Raw genomic sequence first — 15,794 nt, 5'->3', positions numbered from 1 at the left:
GGCCACCACCCTTGCCGGCTTATCGACCCAGTACTCTGACTTCGAGGACGTTTTCTCAAAATAAAAGACAGACACATTACCTTCACTTCAAAAATATAATTGCCCTATCGAACTTCTACCCGGTACTGCACCTCCCAAGGACCTCCCAAGGGTAGGACCCTTGGGAGGTCCACTCTCGCTCCCCGAGACCCAGGCAATGTCCGAATATATAAAAGAGAACCTCGAGAAGGGATTCATTAGGCCTTCTGATTCACCAGCAGGAGCAGGCTTCTTCTTTGTCAAGAAGAAGGATCGGGGACTTCGACCATGCATCGATTACCGAGGACTAAACGCCATCACCTGCAAAGATTGCTACCCATTACCTCTCATCAGCGAATTATTCAACTGTCTCCAAGGGGCCCAGATCTTCATGAAACTTGATCTACGTGGGGCGTACAATCTCGTGCTCATCCAGCCCGAGGATATACGGAAAACCATGTTTATTACCAGGGATGGCCACTACAAGTACATAGTGATGCCTTTCGGCCTTTCGACCTTTGCAATGCCCCTGCGGTGTTCCAGCACCTGATGAATGAAATCCTTAGAGATCTCCTTTATTCCTTTGTGGTGGTGTACTTAGATAACATCCTGATTTTTTCAAAAAGACTTAGAGTCTCATCGCTCTCATGTCAGAACCATCCTCCAACACCTCCGAGAAAACCACCTTTATGCAAAACTTGAGAAATGCATCTTCGAGCAGAATCATCTACCATTCTTAGGGTACATTATTTCTAATCAAGGATTTACCATGGACCCCGAAAAACTTCAGGGAATTCATGACTGGCCCCAACCAGTCGGTCTCCGGGCCTTACAAAGATTTCTTGGATTCACTAATTATTATAGAAGCTTTATAGCCAACTACTCAACATTAGCCTCTCCACTCACTGCAATGACCAAGAAAGGAACCAATCTCTGGGTTTGGAGTCCTCAAGCTCAATCAGCATTCCATGCATTAAAAGAAGCGTTCTGCTCTGGACCCTGTTTACAACATCCTGACCCCAGCCTAGACGTCCATTTGTCGTCAAAGTAGATGCGTCCACTATCGGAGCCGGTGCAGTACTAAGTCAGTACTCCTCCAAGGGTACATTGGTACCATGCTCCTTTTATTCTCATACATTTTCACCTGCGGAGCAGAACTACACTATTGATGATCGAGAACTACTTGATGTTAAACTTGCACTCCAAGAGTGGCGCCCCTGGCTGGAGAGCACTCAACACCGTTTTACTATATTCATGGATCACAAGAATCTGGAGCACCTCAAGGAAGCGCAATTATTAAACCCGAGACAAGCCCGTTGGGCATTATTCTTCAAATGATTCAACTTTGAGTTGCGCTACCATCCAGCCTCCAAAAACCTTTGTGCGATGCATTCTCGCGCTCTCTCGAGCCTAAGATACCCCACACATCCAGAGGCACATCATTGACCTGGCCTGCGTATCCCTTGCAGGAACTACAACAGTACCAGCTGGTAAAACAGTTGTCCCATGTCGACTACGTGAACGTGTAAGCCACTGGGCCCATGATTCGAAACTGGCTGGCCATCCGGGCCGAGCACGAGCTCTAGAAATGCTGAGGCATTTTTACTGGTGGCCCAGCATGGTGTCAGACTCTCGTAAATATGTGGACTCTTGCCCAATATGTGCACAACAGAAGCCACTCACTGGCCGGCCATGGGGACTCCTGCAGCCACTACCAGCGCCCACAGAACCATGGGCTAGCATCTTTACAGATTTCATCACCGATCTTCCACCGTCTTCCAACAACACTGTCATCTGGGTCATAATTGACCATTTTTCTAAAATGGGACATTTCATCCCACTCCGGAGCCTCCCATCGGCTCCCGAACTTGCTAAACTTCTAGTTTGCCTCTGCGTTCCAGTCTCTGTTCCAGTCTCTGTTCCAGTCTCGTTTCAGCCTTTGTTCCAGTCTCGTTCTAGCCCTCATTCCAGTCTCGTTCCTGTCCGGTTCCAGCATCCTTCTATTCCAGTGTCCTTCTGTCTCATCTCCCCAGGTAGTACCTTTCAGACTGTCTTCTCGGTACTGACCTCGGCTTCCCTTGACTACATTTGATTGCTGCCTGCCTCTGACCTTCTGCCTGATTACCGACCACGTCTGCACGCTGTCTGGAACTGATCTCTGCCTGAACTTGACCTCATCGGACTGCCTCCTGGAACTTGACCTCTGCATTGACTGACCACCCACGGACTGAATACTGGTAACTGACCTCTGCTTTGCCTGACCATCCTCAGACTGATTACTGACTCTGACCCTCGCATTGGCTGACCACGTTTCCTTGAATCTGGCCTTGATCCTTGCTATACATTCAGAGACCCTCTTCTGGCCTTCTCAGGCATCCAGGTCTTCCAGCCTGAGTATCGACCGTGCACCTTTGATCATGGTGGGCACACCCCTGAACTTCCTATCAAGGAGATCCCGCCAGGCCCACCTAAGACCAGGCAGCCCGGGTACCCAAGGGCTCAACCCGGAGGTACCTAGGGTTGCTAGTGGCGAAGCTCCAGCTAGCCTCTGTCTCCTCTTGTGCTCCGCCTCCTGGTGGCAGGTGCTCTCTGGGTCTGACCAGGGAGCCTACCAATCCTGCACTAGGCCAAGGGTCTACCTCCTGGCACAACATAACATACCCAACCAACCCCACAACCATAAAAAATAAACATATACTCAACATATTACTTATTAAAAAAAACAAACCCATGGCATCATTTATTCTAGTTTTATTAAAATAAAATATCATCATTTCGTTTCAGCCACATGATGTCAAACAAAATCATTTGTGTGCATTATACAATGATATCTCTGAGTTTTAGTTATTAGCTTCCCCTCTACTGGCTCACAAAACCTACTCTAATGGGAAGATCATTAGGGCTCCTTACATTATCCTCTGGTGCTAGGAATAGGTATGTTATTAAATATACTTTCCCATTCAAATGACACAAAAGTCACATAATCTGTGATCTGGCTGTTGGCTTATCTGTATACCAATATAAAGTAGCAGTCCTTCTGTTTTGCACTCCAACAGCATAAATCCGGAACTTGCTGAGGAAGTCATAAAGGGTGCAAAGTCTTTTGACCTTCCAAGGTGGAATTAATTAGTACGTGAAGTGTTTTCTCAAATCCTTAAAAAGAAAATACCTTATTATGACATACCCTGAAGGGTGTATATCCTCTGAGCTGTTTTCTCATATGGAAAGTATTAGTTACACAAACTGAGAGCAATAGGATATAATTACAAATTAAGTCCTTCAGTTTTTCTAATGAAAGTGAGTTTACATTTTTACATTTTTGTTTGCATATTTTTATTTAATATCTGACCTTTGCCCAGGCAGTTCCTTTTCTACATGGTGTAGTTTATATACTTGGCACAGTTTTTCTCAAGAACAATTTACCATAGTAGCTCGACATATGTTGACAATATAAGCACATCCAAGGAAAGCCCTCTGTGACCTTTAAATCAATGCTGCTTGACAAGCTAAGTGCTTTCAAAAATAGTTGTATTTATCAGACATTCTTTTTATTCCCACACCTTGATGTTTCATTTTTTGCTTGCAAAATAAAAAGTCTATCTGAGCACAAATTCTGGAACATTAACTCTCGTGACTACTAACTTAATAAAGAGGGTGGATTATTTTAAATATGGCCAGGCTGCCCTTGTGGGAAAATGTGGGATTTTGATATCATGCCACATCTAATGATTTAAATCATTGTGTGACTGATCCCTGAGGTGACTGAAGCAGAAGTAGCATAACTCACTGTCAGCGGGACAAAGTCCTTTCTATAGACTAGTTGACCATGATGGTCCTTACCTATTATCACATTCTTCTGGTGCTGGGCCTGGTTCTCTCCATTATCTTTGTGAGTGATATTGTGCAGGGGATAGGAAGAAAAGTTTAGCTTTTTGAGGATGGTACTAAGATCTGCAATAGAGTGGACACACTTGAGGGAACGGGCAAAATAAGAAACAATCTTAAAAAGCTTGAGGAGTGATCAACCACTTGGCAGCAAGGTTTCAATACTAAAAATTGCAAAGGTATGCATTTTGGGTGCAGGAATCCAAGAGAGCAATACATAGAGGTGAATGAGATATTGATGTCCATCAAGCAAGAAAAAATCTTTGGTGTGATTATATCCAGCGATTTTAAGATTGTAAAACAGTGCAACATAGTGATAGTCAAGGCTGGAAAGATGATAGGATGTGTAAGGAGAGACATAACTGGTAGAAAAAAGTATGTGATTGGGCTGTTATACAGGTGATTGGTAAGACTTCACCTGGGGTATTGTGTTCACTTTTGAAGTCTGTACTTCCAGAAGGATACAGATAGAGTGGAGGCAATCCAGAAAAGGGCTACCAAAATGGTGAAGAATCTACACCAAAAGCCTTATGAGATGAGACTAATGGCCTACATATGTATACCCCAGAGAAGAGGTGAGATGGAGAAATATGAACTAGGGATGTGCATTTATTTGAAATGAAAATGGTAAACATTTTCAGCAAAATATTGCAAATAGCAAACACTATTTGAAATTTATTTATTTATTTATTTACTTATTTAAAACATTTTTTATACCATCACAACGGTTTACAAATAGGCACATAAATAAATTCGAGATGGATTGTACTTTAACCAGGGTGTGCCGCAGTTGTTCAGATACATGATTCAATATTATAAGCTATATGTAAAGTGTATTAAAATTCCCTTTATGGGCTAACCGTAGATGCGGTATACTGTAATTCTTTAACTTAATACTTAAGTGTGATAAAATAAAAATAAAAACACACATATGTTCTCAGGTGACTTTTGCAATACTTTGCCGAAAATGAATAAAAATGAAAATGATGAGTGGAATGGAACAAGTAAATGCTAATCAGTTTTTCACTCTTTCAAAAAGTACAAAAACCAGGGAATACAATGAAGATACTAGGTAATACATTTAAAACTAATAAGAGAAAATATTGTTTTACTCATCACATAATTAAGCTCTAGAATGTATTGCCAGAGGATGCGGTGAAAGCTATTATTGTAGCTGCATTTGAAAAAGGTTTGGACAAGTTCCTGGAGGGAAAACCCATTAATTATTAAGGGAGGGTTGCAGAAATCCACTGCTTATTCTTGGGATAAGCAGCTTGAAATCTATCTACCCCTTGGGATCCTGCCAGGTTCTTGTGACCTGGCTTGGTCACTGTTGGAAACAGGATACTGGGCTTGATGGACCTTTAGTCTAACCCAGTATGGCAAGTTCATATGAATATAAACAATTAAACAAAAAAAAAAGCCCTGAAAATGAAACACAAAATACAAATGGATGAATCAAAAATGAAATTGTTGGCAGTACACATCCCTAATGGAGACATTCAAATACAGGAAAGGTATTATGATAATAAGGAGTTAGAGTATGTCATAGCAGTTTTTGAAAAACAACCACCACAATCCCCTATGGGAGAAGTGGTCACGTAATACAGCTTTTTGCATTATAAAGTTCAGATAGTGCTCCCAAAAGGTGAAGGTTCTTCATGTTTGGTTTATATATTATGTAGTTGAGTAAAAGAAGAGGGCATGTTCTTGTTAGCTTTCCTGTATTTCCCAGAGTAGAAAAATGTTTTTCTAAATCACTCCATACATAGAGCATAATGGGAGATGCATACCTGCAGCAGTGCTCAGGCCTCAGTTTATACCAGTCTCAAGGAAGTAAATATATTGGGCTCCAAAAGGGCAGATATATATGTGAGTGAATTGTGGAGCTTGGGAATGTCCATGGGTGAAAGAGAGAGCATAAACAGAGCATCCAACATGATGCCACCATTTGTGAGCTCCAAATATCTTTTATAAAGCATTGGTAAATATACTATTTTTAGGTGAATATCTTGTGAATACCTGCTTTTATGGCAGCTGCTATTTTGATTTTCTGGGCTAGGTGTCCTGCAGAAAAGCTGAAATGATTTGGGGGTGAATATATCCCTGTAACAATGAGATGATGATGTTGGAAACATGTAAGCTAAATGTACTAAGAGGTATATCGCATGCTGTGGCTATGAGAAAAATGCTTAGTACATCTGATCTACAATCTAAATAGACAGCTGAGTTCAGAGGCCTTTAGTTGACATAAAGAAGTGTTCCACAAAAGCCTGGGAAAACGAAAACGAAATAAAATATTCATCCGCTACAGGGTTGATCAATCTGTGGCTCTTGCATGTGCAAAATGTGCCTCTTGCTCTCCTGGCCACATGACTACTAAGCAGCACTGCAATGTACAGGAGGGGAGCAACTAGAGCAGGAAGGGCACACAATAGAACAGATCAGAGAAGAACCATTCTGCTCCCTACTCCAACTCCTCTCCTGACCTCACCCTGCTGCTGGTTTGCTGCAGAGTCAGAAGCGAGAGGCTGCAGCAGGGATCAGAGGCTTTTCTCCGCTCATTCCTGCTCTATTCCTCACCCCTCCCATCTGCAACCAGCGGCAGTAGAGAACAGGAGGAGAGGAAAGGGCGAGGCTGCAGCTGAGGAGAGAACAAAGAAGAGCAAGTTAGCTTCCTATTCCAGTCCTTGCATCTTGTTCAATCCCTTTTCCCTCTTGCTGCCAGGAATAGAGAGCGCTTCTCTGGTCTGCTCTCTGGAAGGGAGAGGCTGGAGCCTCAGGCCCAGCAGCGCACTCTGCTCCCAAGATTTGGGATTCAGCTGACAGCAGAGGGAAAGAACAAGTCACCCAGAGCTACAGTCAGGCCAGAATAATTTGTGGCAAGGAAGAAGGGGGTGAGTACTGAAAGGAGACGAGGGTAGAAGGAGATGAATGTAGTTGATGAATACTTGGGTGAGGGGCAGTGAATGAAATGAATTTTGGGGGAAGTAAGGGATATGAATGTTTGAAGGAGAAGTGATTCAGGAAGGGGGGAAGCTCCTAGGGGCAGTGAATGTTGAAAGTGTTGGGGGGGCCATGAAACAGCACAAGGAGGATCTTATTCTGTGGGGAGAATGAGGAGGGGCTGGATATTGTTTCCCCCCTCTCCATTTCCCTGAAGTCTGAAATGCAAATTGGACTGTCTGACACCTTATTCCTCCCCAAGATCCATGCTGCCACTTGTTCTGCAACAAGGTGAGAGAGAACCAGGATTTGGGTGGGGGAAACAGAGGAGGGTTGGGATAGAGTGTTATATGAAAGCCATGTGGGGGCATGGAGGAGGCATGAGGAGTTTGAAAGGCAGTGTAGTCTAAACAGCGCCCCCCTGTGGCAGAGACCTTCTCCCGCTGTCGAGGCCGAGACTGGTGGGTGCTAAAGGTTGCTGTGTTGCATGGCTTCTGGATGGAACCTCACAGCATTGGCTGTTTGATACCCTCTTCCCTACTGTGTCTCCTGCACAGGAATGGGGGTCCAGATCCCACCCAGCAAAGTCTCCTGGGGCAAGGAGAGAAAGCATGGAGAAGTTTAGGATAACCATCCGGAGAGAGGATGTTACTTGAAGCACCTTGGAAATAAATAATTGCTGATAAACAAGCTTGAGATGTTTATTTTTATCAAAAAGAAAATGATTAGAAGCAATCTTGTAGTAAACAATATGAGCCGGGTTTTTAAAAAGTTACGCGCGTAAATTCAGAGAATTTACGCGCATAACCGGCCTTAAGCATGCTGGGCCTATTTAAAAAAGGCCCGGCGACGCGCGTAATGCCCCGGGACGCGTGTAAGTCCTGGGGCTTGCAAAAAGGGGTGGGAGGGGGCGGGGCACAGGCGGTCTGGGGGCGGGGTCAGCGGCTCCTGGCACAGCGCCCATTTGCCCGGAGGCAGGCGCAAAAGGTAAAATAAAGGTCAGGGGAGGTTAGAGTAGGGCTGGGGGGGGGAAGGGGTGGGAAGGTCAGGCTAGGGGGAAGGGAACGGGGGAAGGCAGCACGCCTTAATCAAGAGGTTGATCTATTTGGCTGAACTATTTTTGTCTTATTTACTCTTTTTAATCCACTTTTGGAGACTTTCTCTGTGAGAGCCTTTGTACCCTTTTACAGAAAACTGGGGCAACCATGTGTAAGATTAGGTCAGGGGGTAGGGAAGATACTTCAGCACTCTGTCTCACCTCTAGTGGATAGATCAGTCAGGGATCCAATGCAGAGGAGGTCCACATTTATTCTTTGAGCTGTTTTTCCTCATTGACTTTCCTTTCCTTTTGGAGACAAGGAAGATTTTCCACCCTTCCAGTCTCTTATTTTTTTTTTGGGGGGGGGGGTTCCCCTTTTTGAATCAAAGTCTTTTGGTCCTTTTGGAACTGTGTGTCCTTGATACCCAGAGCCAGTCTCCGATCCATTGGGAGAGGAGGTATTTTTCTCTTAAGAAGAGCCTGAGGAGCGGAGGTTTCATCTGTGAGGAGTGGATCCCTATCCATTACCAGAGAGGAGGAGTTGAAAGTATTGTTCCTGAGCTGTTTTTCCTTCTGACTCCAATGTGCTGCGTTTGAGAGGAGGGTGCTTTCAGGAGGAGATCTAAAATATTTAACAAGACTACAGGAGAGGTACGAGAATTGTGACTTGCTGTGTTCTGATAAGTAATAGGGACTAAATTCTAGCCGTTTACAGTGACGAGAAGACTGAGAACAATTTTGGAGTTTGAAGAAGGATTATACTTTCTTCAGTCTGAGTAATTGGAAAGAGATGGAGATCTAATATTAAAGAATTGGCTTTCATAAATTCAGAGACTTCACTAGAAGAATGAGGTCACAAGTTTATTAATCTTTCTTCTTCATTATTGTTCATCAATTTGATTTGCCATCTAAGGACTCATTCACTAAGGATTTTTCTCATAGACTCAAAATGGGAGAAAAGCCTTAATGAATCTGTTCCTAAGTGCTGGAAATAATTCATATTAATCAACTATCAGTAAAGGAGTTGGAACCCACATTACTTCTCAGTGTGATTTTTGTTGCTATAGACTATGGAGAATTGTCGGTGCTGTTTACAGAGACTGGGAAAACCGCTGTGTATGCAGTTAATGCAAAAGGGCCTTGAAGCTATGCTTCCCCCACAAGTAGTCCTGGACTTCAGAAGTAAAAGGTATCTTTGGAAAGCTGGTTGTAGATAGAGTCCATTTTGAGGCCCGAAACGGCATTGAAGGCATCCAATTCTTGTATAACTCCCTTAAGTGATGTATAAGGATCAGTTAGAGTAAGCATAATGTCATCTGCAAAAAGTGAGATTTTAAAATGCTGATGTCCCCTGGTGATTCCCACAATAGAGGGAGCTGACCGTAGGCGGGTCGTGAAGGGTTCGAGGAATAATGCGAATAGCAGGGGTGACAACAGGCATCCCTGGCGTGTACCGCGGCCTATGGCAAACTGTGCCCCATAGCTACCATTAATTTTTACTCTGGCCAATGGGTGATCATAGAGCTTCATAAGCTATTTAATAAAGAAAGTACCAAATCCCATATGTTCCATTGTCTTGAATAAAACAAGGTCAAACGCCTTTTCGGCGTCTAGAGATAAAAGAACTGTGGGCGTATAATTGTGCTGAACAAACCCAAAAATGGCAACTATTTTACGGACATTATCTGCAGCTAACCTCCCTGGGACAAATCCCACTTGATCAGTGTGGACCAATCTGGGTAGTACCCCATTTAGTCTCGCGGCGAGGACTCTAGCTAGGATTTTCAAGTCCATATTGATCAGTGAGATTGGCCTATAGGAACCGCAGTCTATCAGATCCCTGCCGGGTTTTACTATGATGGATATTCCTGCCGTATGGGCATCTGAAACAATAAGATCAGACTCCCTCAGGGAATTAAACATAGCAGTGAGCAGCTCTACAAAAGTGGAAGCAAATCGTCGATAATAAGTTCCAGTTAAGCCGTCCAGGCCCGGCGTCTTGCCCAGCTTTAAATTTTTAATAGCAAGCAGGACTTCAGACACTTCTGTTACCATGGATGATAATGTGCCAAGGGAATACTCCTAGGTATTTACCAAGTGACACCTAGAAGAAGTCATGGATCCTAACTACATATGGGAGATTCCTTGTCCTTTTCTGGAAATTTCCTCCTCTGAAGAATTCAGTGAATCTATGTGAGTACTAATGAGATTATGTTTGAAGAATGACTAATGCACATGGGTTGTTAGGAGAAAAGATTTTGATCTTGATGCACTGCTAAATTTTTATTTTTATTTTATTTATTTAACATTTTTATAGACCAACATTTGTTGGGAACATCACATCAGTTTACAGGGAACATAAATGCAGTGTAACAAGGCTTTACAGAGAACTGAATTTAAACCATATACTAACTTGGAAGAATAACTTTCCAGGGAGCTGAGTTTAAACCATATGCTAACTTGGAACAATAATATAATCTATCATTGACTAGGTTTTGAAATATTAACGTAACAAGGCTTTATAAGGGGCTTTTATAATTAACTTAGACCATTGACATTGAATAACATGGTGTAGCAGTTACACAATTCGACAGTGACATTGACATTGAATAACATTGTCTGAGTTTTATAATAAAATAAGTAATACAATAGCAGGGGGAGAAACAGTAGAGTATGTGTTTTATTTTGTTGCTGCTGTTTTCTGTGCTATGGAACCTTGTGACTCATTGTTTTGTAATTTTATTCTAGGGATGTGCAGAAGAAAAAAATTAGTTTCGGTTCGTTTATTCATTTTGTTGGGGCCCCAATTAGTTTCATTAGTTTCAAAGCAAAAAAAAAAATTCATTTATTAGTTTGATTCGTTTTTTGTTTGCAATTAAAGTCAATGGGGGAAGTATTGCAGCCTATTTTTGGCTGCATAATTGGGGTTTTCTTATCAATTTGGACAAAACTTCTGGGGAGAAATCATCAATAGGGCAAAAGAGCTCCAAGGTACTTATACTGTGGCAAAGTGGCACCAAAGTGGCATGAATAGCCTAAGGCACTGAAAAGGGGCAAAGGGGTACCAGGAGTGGCAAGAGTGCTTTAACAGAGGTGCAAAGCAGCAGCGAGAGTGTCAAAAACACCCCACAGCTTCAAAAGAGGGCACCGATAACAGTTGCATGAACCCTCAAAGGCAGCACGAGAGGCAAAGTGGCATGACAAGTTCATCAACATCCTACACACAATGAAGGGGGAACATAGCAAGCAGAAAAGGTATCAGAAAAAACCCCAAGGCGCCAATAAAGGGACAAAGCAGCAGAAAGACTAGCATCAAAACACTGAGGAACCATGATAGTGGCAAGAACACCACAAGGAGTAGAGTCGTCTGACATCTGGTGTATGGTAGTAAGGCAGAGTGGCAGAAAGTTGATAGGGGCAATACAGGCTGGCACAGTGGAGGCAATCAGGTCCCTCTGGTGTTGATAGGAACATGACAGGCAGGCACAGTAGAGGTAGACAGGCCCCTCTGATGTTGATAGGGGCAAGACAGGCAGGCACAGTGGAGGTATAGTCAGGTCCCTCTGGTGTTGATAGGGACAAGTCAGGCAGGCACAGTGGAGGTATAGTCAGGTCCCTCTGGTGTTGATAGGGGCAAGACAGGCAAGCACAGTGGAGATATAGTCAGGTCCCTCTGGTGTTGATAGAGGCAAGTCAGGCAGGCACAGTGGGGGTAGTCAGGTCCCTCTGGTGTTGATAGGGTCGAGATAGGCAGGCACAGTGGATGAATAATCAGGTCCCTCTGGTGTTGATAGGGGCAAGACAGGCAAATACAGTGGAGGTAGTCAGGTCCCTCTGGAGTTGATAGGGGCAAGACAGGCAGGCACATTGGAGGTATAGTCAGGTCCCTGTGGTGTTGATAGGGGCAAGACAACAGCCATAGTAGAAGTATTGTCAGGTCCCTCTGGTGTTGATAGGGGCAAGACAGGCAGGCACAGTGGAGGTAGTCGGACCCCTCTGGTTTTGATAGGGGCAAGTCAGGCAGGCACTGTGGAGGTAGTCAGGTCCCTCTTGTTGATAGGGGCAAAACAGGCAGGCACAGTGGAGGTATAGTCAGGTCCCTGTGGTGTTGATAGGGGCAAGACAGGCAGGCATAGTGGAGGTATTGTCAGGTCCCTCTGGTGTTGATAGGGGCAAGACAGGCAGGCACAGTGGAGGTAGTTGGACCCCTCTGGTTTTGATAGGGGCAAGACAGGCAGGCACAGTGGAGGTAGTCAGGTCCCTCTATTGTTGATAGGAGCAAGACAGACAGGAACAGAGAGATGGCCACCACTGCGCCATCCTCCGGAATCCCCTCCCCCTCGTGAGGGGTCGGGGCAGGGGGGGAAGGGGGACGGGGCCCCCCGCTCCCGGCTCAACTGTCAACTGGGGTGTACTGTCCACCCAACCCTTCTTGAAACATGGACCAACGAGTCTAACACGCATGCTAGGACCTGAAAGATGATGAACTATGCCTGAGTGGAGCTGCCGCGGGTGCAGATCTTGGTGCTAGTAGTAAATATTCAAACGAGAGACCCTGGGAGAGTTCTATTTTCTTTGTGAAGGACAGGGTGCCCTGGAATGGGTTCACCCCGAGAGAGGGGGCCCGAGAATTGGAAAGCGTCGTGGTTAAAGCGGCGTCCGGTAAGCCCTCGCTGGTCTTTGAAAATCTGGGGAACATAGCAAATATACAAACGAGAACTTTGTAGGCTGAAGTGGAGAAGGGTTCAATGTGAACAGCAGTTCAACATGGGTCAGTCGGGACTAAGAGATAGGCGAGCGCCATTTGGAAGGGATGTGCGATGGCCTCCGTTGCCCTCGGCTGATCGAAAGGGAGTCGGGTTCAGATCCCTGAACCCGAAGTGGCAGAGACGGGTGCCACGAGGCATCCAGTGTGGTAACACCACCGATCTCGGAGAAGCTGGCGGGAGCCCCAGGGAGAGTTCTCTTTTCTTTGTGAAGGACTGGGCACCCTGGAATGGGTTCGCCCCAAGAGAGGGGCCCGAGCCTTGGAAAGCGTTGTGATTCTGGCGGCTTCTGGTAAGCTTTCACTGGTCTTTGAAAATCTGGGGGACATAGCAAATATACAAACGAGAACTTTGTAGGCCGAAGTGGAGAAGGGTTCCATGTGAACAGCAGTTCAACATGGGTCAGTTCAGACTCCTGGGTTTTGTCTCCCCACCAGCAGATATCCCCAGGTGACACCTAGTCCGTCAGTATTACATGGTATCAAAGCGTTTACTTTGAAAAAATTAGAGTGTTCAAAGCAGGCCGGTCACCTGAATACTTCAGCTAGGAATAATGGAAAAGGACTCCGGTTCTATTTTGTTGGTTTTCGGAACGGGGGCATGATTAAGAGGGATGGCCAGGGGCATTCGTATTGTGCCACTAGTGGTGAAATCTTGGACTGGCGCAAGACAAACCAAAGCGAAAGCATTTGCCAAGAATGTTTTCATTAATCAAGAATGAAAGTCGGAGGTTCAAAAACAATCAGATACCTTCGTAGTTCCTAGCTGAAGTATTCAGGTGACCGGCCTACTTTGAACACTCTAATTTTTTCAAAGTAAACGCTTTGATACCACATAATACTGACAGACTGTAGGTGGCACCTGGGGATATAGGACAGAGTCAATCAAAACTTCTCTGACTCCATCTGCTGGTGGGGAGGCAAAACCCAGGAGTCTGAACTGATCCATGTTGAACTGCTGTTCACATGGAACCCTTCTCCATTTCGGCCTACAAAGTTCTCGTTTGTATATTTGCTATGTCCCCCAAATTTTCAAAGACCAGAGAGAGCTTACCGGATGCCGCCGGAACCCCGACGCTTTCCAAGGCTCGATGCTGACTAGCGATCCAGTGGCGTTATTCCCATTACCTGTCGAGCAGTTTCCTGGAAACCAAAGTTGAAACTTAAAGGAATTGACGGAAGGGTACTACCAGGAAGATGAAATTGTTCCAGCTCTTAGTCATTCACAGTTTATTACTGCTGCCATACTGCGCAAGGTAACTACAGGGATGATGTCACCCAAGATGTCACCCAAGGTGGCACTTCTGGAACTCAGCTCCTCCGTGGCATCCTTGAAGGGCTTCAGGATTTTTACTAGCTGACTCATGACTACCCAATCATGATGCCCTAGGGGACTATGCACACCTATCTCCATTTCCAGAGAAAGGTCATGAAGGGGTGTCTGCTGCTCCACTAAGCTCTGTAGCATCATATAGATGGAATTCCACCGGGTGCCAATGTCTTGAATGAGACGCTTGTGAGGCATCTGCTTTTGATGGAGGACCTGTCCCGCCTTCACACTTCTGTGGAAGAACTCTGCTATGTTCCTGCACTTCTGTATTAACGTATGGTGCTTGGTGCTTGGACTCCAACCCCAGAGCTGACTTCACTACCAGTTGCAGAGTGTGTGCAAAACATCGGATGTTCTGAAAGCCCCCGTCGGATATTGCCTTTACCATGTTTGCACCATTGTCTGTGACAAAAAACCCTGCCTGAAGATTCCTGGCTCTCTGGTTTAGCTGCCACCCCTCCAGCATGTCTCTGATGCATGATAGAATATTGGCCAAGGTATGAGCTTCGTCTGTCAGGTGGGTGTGCAGTAAAGCCCACCTGCACCCTGATACTTGGTCACTAATAGAGCTGCTGCCTGCCCTTGCCTCAGCCAGGTCCCACCAGTGTGCTGTCAGGGAGAGGTAAGAGTGTGAAGCGTTCAAGGTGGTCCAGATATCATAGATGAAATGCATACTCCCCTCTGCCTTAGCTAGCAGTGCCTGGTTGCAACTGCGACACTGGTTGTACAGGCTGGGGGTGACCTTTCTGCTAAATGTGGTTCTGGAGGGGACTTTGTAATTTGGAGCTAAGACCTGCAGCATTCTCCACTACCTGCAGGTGCTGGTCATCAAGGGAAATCATTTCCCCGATATTCCTGGTTACAACTTTTGAGGCTGCCTGCCTCCTTCCCTGGGATAGTGCTACTGAACACCACCCCATTTCCTCCATGGTGGGGTGTCACTTCTGACACATGGCAGGGGGCTGCTAGCCTGCCACCTGACTGCTGGAAGGGGCTGAGGGCATGGGATGACTCTGCTCCTTTTCAACCACTTTACGCTGCCTGTGAAAAGGGGTCCCCTGACTGGTACTACCACCATCCCCAGATGTCAGTACTGTTGGATGTTGCTTCTGCATATGATGCACCATTCCAGAATTAGTTAGATGGCCCTCTTGCTTGCCTCTGCTAATATCCCTGGCACAGTAATCACACTGAGCAAAACGCTGGTCCTCCCTCACTTTAAAGTGGCTCCATATCGTAGATTTCTTTCGTGATCCCTTCTCTATAGCCTTCGGAGTGGATGTTGGCACTGGAGTTGAGGTAGTGGGTGCACCCTGAGAAGAAATGCCAGGGGCATCAGTCACACTTTCTGCCTGCACTGACTGCTCTGCCTCATCACCAGTTTCCTCTCTCTCCTCCAGCACTGAAATGGAGGCTAAGACAGAACTAACTAATCTTCCTAAACCTTCTTCAGCTATTATGTCTTCCATTTCTGATGAAGGGAATCCCATTGTTCTGTCCCCAGCTGTGGGTACATGTCTGTATCTGTATATACTATAGCTTAACTGTGTTTACTGCAGCCCCTCCCTTCTGGGAACTCTTTATATTGAAACACTTTTTGTAACCCATGATAAAAGTCTGGGAGCCCTGCCTTTAAGAGGAGCTTTGCCCTTAAGAGAAAACACTCCCTCTTGCTTTCTCTCACTTGGGAATAGTCTGCATGCCCTCTCAATCTAACTTGAGTCTTCTTAAGTGCCTTATTGGCTCAAGGGACTGCCCTTCATGCTCCCCCTGTGTCACATGAGTCCTAGGCTCACTGCCACTGGACCTTG

Source organism: Rhinatrema bivittatum, chromosome 1, assembly GCF_901001135.1.
Source record: "Rhinatrema bivittatum chromosome 1, aRhiBiv1.1, whole genome shotgun sequence".
Classification (NCBI taxonomy): Eukaryota; Metazoa; Chordata; class Amphibia; order Gymnophiona; family Rhinatrematidae; genus Rhinatrema; species Rhinatrema bivittatum.
The sequence above is the reverse complement of the archived record's forward strand: the minus strand, read 5'-3'. Positions refer to the sequence as shown.